This window comes from Aegilops tauschii, chromosome 4 (genome assembly GCF_002575655.3).
Source record: "Aegilops tauschii subsp. strangulata cultivar AL8/78 chromosome 4, Aet v6.0, whole genome shotgun sequence".
NCBI lineage: Eukaryota > Viridiplantae > Streptophyta > Magnoliopsida > Poales > Poaceae > Aegilops > Aegilops tauschii.
Window position 1 is genome coordinate 103570498 of NC_053038.3, and position 5032 is coordinate 103575529.

Genomic DNA, 5032 nt, shown 5'->3' on the forward strand with positions numbered 1-5032 from the left:
AAAAGGTGTCCAAAAAGTTTGGGGTCAATCAAACAAAGATAAATGACACTTCCTTCTCAAAAAGCCACTTAGGGCAGAATGAAAAAAGGAATATTTGTGAATTATCTTTGATGATGCCAAGGAAGGATTTTGACATATTTGAGGAAGATATGACCCAAACAATTTATGATAAATATTTGGGAATTTTGGGAGTGACAGAAATATAGGCTGCTTCACAACCTAGGGCAAAAAGAATTATTCCTTGAATAGAAAAGGAATATCCCCAATAAAAAGAATATTGGGATTTGGGCTAGGATGAGAAATGACAGGGTCTTGGGATGATTTAGAGGATGACAAGCCACTATGGAACCTAGGAAGATATGATCTTCCCAAGTTTTAGGATCACAGAGCCATGGAAAAGCAAATCAAAACAATAATTCAAGGAAAAACAAAGGAAAAAGAAAAGGCCAAAATCCAGGGTGTTACAGTCTACATGTCTCGGACATGATGCCTACATACATGATCATTGCCTTGAATATCGTCATAACTATGCCCTTTTCTATCAATTGCCCGACAGTAATTTGTTCACCCACTGTATGCTATGTGTTCGAGAAAGAAACCTCTAGTGAAAACTATGCCCCCCAGGTATACTTTAATCATATTAAAAAAATCTAAAATACCATTGCTGCAATTTTATTTCTTTTATTTTGTTTTGCAATTTATCTATCTACCGCTACGATATTTGATCCTTGCAATTAATGAGATCAAGGGGATTGACAACCCTATTGGCTGCGTTGGGTGCAAGTATTTGCTTTTGTGTGTGTAGGTGTTGTTCGCGAGGCTTTGCGTGATTCTCCTATGGGTTCTATAAACCTTGGTCCTCACTGAGGGAAATACTTATCTCTATTGTACTACATCTCCCCTCCTCTTCGGGGAAAATCCCAACGCAGCTCACAAGTTGCAAGAAGAATCTCTGGCACCGTTGCCGGGAAGACATCATCAAAACCCATCAAGTACCTTCACACAAACTATCATCTACTTGCTATACTTTTCATTTGCCTTTTTTATTTTCCCGTGCCTCTCATTTTCATCTCCCCCACTTCTCATAAAAAATACAAAAACACAAAAATCTTTTTGTTTGCTCGTTTTCTTGGTTTGTCGCTATGTCTCAAGAAAACACCAAGTTGTGTGACTTTTCCAGTATTAATAATAATGATTTTATTATTACTCCAATTGCTCCTCCCACCACTAGTGCGAAGTCATGTGATATTAATGCTGCTTTGCTAAATCTTGTTATGAAAGAACATTTTTCTGGAAGTCCTAATGAAGCATCACATCTTAATATTTTCGTTGAATTTTGTGATATGCAAAAGAAAAAAGATGTGGATAATGATATTTTTAAGTTGAAATTATTTCCTTTCTCGCTAAGAGATCGTGCTAAAACTGATCTTGAGCAATATTGGTAATTCATATACCAATAATAATAGGATACCAACTGATCTTGAACAATATTGAATAATGCATTAGTTCTCAAATGAGTTTTAATACCATGGTAGAAGAAAAAATGAATAAAGTTGATGATATGGCTAGAAACATGGATAAAATTGCTCATGATATGGATACTTTTAAAATTTTGCCACACAAGCATGATGTTGATGAGTCTATTAAATTTGTCCAAGTCTCCATTAATGAAAGTAAATAAAGAAACGCTAGGTTGAGAGCTAAGCGAGAATTCCTAGAAAAAGCTATTTCACCCGGTTTTTATCGTAATCATGATCAAGATATTAAAATGATTTGTGTCTTACCTATTGAATCTTTGCTTAGTAATATAAATCTTTATGAAAAATGGACAGGAGATGAGTGTACTTTAGCTAGAAGGCGTCCCAATTGTTCGGAGGGTGATGATCTTAATGATAAAAATGATAAAGGTGGGTTTGGAGAGGTCAAGACTTTAAATAGTGATGTGCCCACTACTTTGGATTACAAGGACTTTAATTATGATAGTTTCTCTTTAGTTGAATGTATTTCCTTGTTGCAATCCATGATAAATTCACCCAATGCTTATGAACAAAATAAAGCTTTTACTAAATATATTGTAGAAGCTATGATAAAAGCTCATGAAGAAAAACTAGACTTTATGTGATTTAATACCTAGAAAATTGCATGATGAATGGGAACCTACTATTAAACTAAAAATTAAAGATTATGAATGTAATACTTTATGTGATTTAGGTGCTAGCGTTTCCACTATACCAAAATCTTTATGTGATGTGCTAGGCCTCACCGATATGGATGAATGTTCCCTTAATTTGCACTTAGCGGATTACACTATTAAGAAACCATTTGGTACAATAAATTATCTGATTATTTTGCTAATAGAAATTATGTGCCTATTGATTTCATTGTGCTTGATGTTGAATGCAATCCATCTTGTCCTATAATACTTGGTAGGCCTTTCCTACGAGCCATAGGTGCTATTATTGATATGAAATAAGGAAATGTAAGGTTCCAATTTCCATTAAAGAAGTGGATGGAACACTTCCCTAGGAAGAGAATTAAACCACCATATGAATTTATTATGAGGGACACCTATTGAATTAATTTGAAGAATGACAACACTTGAAACAACGCCTTACGCCTAGCTAGGGGCGTAAAACAAAAGCGCTTGTTGGCAGGCAACCAATAGTTATCTTATTTCCCTTTTTATTTTCTATTTTTGGTGTGTTGACACAATTATGCTACTTTTATGATTGTGTTTTTTGTATTATTTAGTGTTTGTGCCAAGTAAAGCCTTTGGGATGATTTGGTTGATAGTTGATTTGATTCTATGAAAAAAATAGAAACTTTTCACCCACTCTAGGAATTTTTTAAAAGCACTTGAACATGATTTTGATCTAATTTTTTTACACATGATTAATATACAAATTTCCCATGTTGTACTTATTTTAAAGATTTTAAGAGTTCCATAACTATGGTGTTTGTTCAGATCATTACATACTGTTCTGTTTTAGACAGATTGTGTTGCATAGTTTGCTTGTTTTAATGATGTTATGGGTTATATCGGGGGGGGGGGGGTATAAGTCATGGAGAATTTAGAATACAATAGGTATTATGCAATAGTAAAATCTTAATGGGTTCATAAAAGTACCTAAAGTTTATGATTTTCTTGTTATACTAATGGATCTCATGAAGTTTTTGTTGAGTTTTTTGTGCTGAAGTTTCAAGTTTTGGGTGAGATCACGATGGATGAAGGAATAAGGAGCGGCAAGACCCTAAGCTTGGGGATGCCCAAGGCACCCCAAGATAATAATCAAGGAAGACCCAAGCGTCTAAGCAATTGGGATGCCCCGGATGGCATCCCCTCTTTCGTCTACAAACCATCGGTATATTACTTGGAGCTATATTTTTATTCATCACATGATATGAGTTTTCCTTGGAGCGTCTTGTGCCATAGTAGTTTTTGCTTTGTTTGCTTTTTAGTTTCCCACAATCATTGTTTGGTGGACACACCTTTTGACAGGGACACACATTTATTTGTGATTTGTTAGAATACTCTATGTGCTTCACTTATATCTTTTGAGCTAGGCAGTTGCTCTAGTGCTTCACTTATATCTTTTAGAGCACAGCGGTGGTTTTGTTTTAAAGAAATAGTTGCACTCTCATGCTTCACTTAAATATTTTTGAGAGTCTAATCCCTACCTAATAATAAAGGAGCTATGGCTTCTGCCCGTACATCATTAAAGTTACCTCCGAAGTTGACACAAATTACCCACTATGCCATCCATAAGTGAAAAAACGATTCGATTTGCTACATGGGCTGTTTACTTTGGTTTATATACTGTTCGACCCCTAATGAAACACAAAAACACAGCCAACCCACTGGTCAAAGCTTTACTCCCCCATGGAGGAGAGCTGTGTTCGACCCCAACGTGACCGCTTTTTCTCTTTTCTTTTTTTTGCAAATTCAAATGCTTTTTAAGACATTCATATCTTTCAAACCATAACTCCAAATCTAACATGTTATATATGAAAATTGCTTACAAAAATATGTATATTTCAAATATGCTATTATCTTGCATGTTACTCATTTCTAGAATAAATTTTATGGTGCAACCATAATTAATACCTTCTCTATATTGGGCTTACTGTTGATCTTCATACTTTTTGAAATTGTGCCCATAAAGTTTTTTAAGACACCTTGAGTACACTTCAAAAATCATCCAATCATTACATTTTTATGAAACACCACTTATCATGTTGTTTGTTGTGTGGAGATTTCAAGGGATTTGTTGATATCGTCTAGTGTGTATAAAGGGGTGATTTTTTTCTCCCGTTGCAACGCACGGGCATGTTTGCTAGTAAATAGCAATGGCAATTTGCATGGGTTATAAGACTAGTCCATAAAGGATATGTATTCAAGAGGGATATGATACGTCTCCAACGTATCTACTTTTCCTAACGCTTTTCCTCTTGATTTGGACTCTAATTTGCATGATTTGAATGAAACTAACCCCGGATTGATGCTGTTTTCAGCAGAACTACCATGGTGTTGTTTTTGTGCAGAAATAAAAGTCCTCAGAATGGAATGAAACTTTGCGAGGAATTTTTATACAATAAAAGAGAATTTCTGGAGCCAAGACCTGCCAGAGAGGGGCACCTGGGTGGGCACAACCCACCAGGGCACGCCCCCTCTCCTGACGCGCACAGGTGGGTTGTCCCCACCTGGTAGCCCCGCAGACCCTGAAACCAATGCTATAAAATCCTATTTTTGGAGAAAAAATCAAGGAGAAAGAATTATCACGATCCACGAGACGGAGCCACCACCAAGCCCTGTTCTTCCTCGGGAGGGCGGATCTGGAGTCCGTTTAGGGCTCCGGAGAGGGGGATCTTCGTTCTTCGTCATCACCAACCCTTCTCCATCGCCAATTCCATGATGCTCCCCACTGGGAGTGAGTAATTCCTTCGTAGGCTCGCTGGTCGGTGAGGAGTTGGATGAGATTCATCATGCAATCGAGTTAGTTTTGTTAGGGCTTGATCCGTAGTATCCACTATG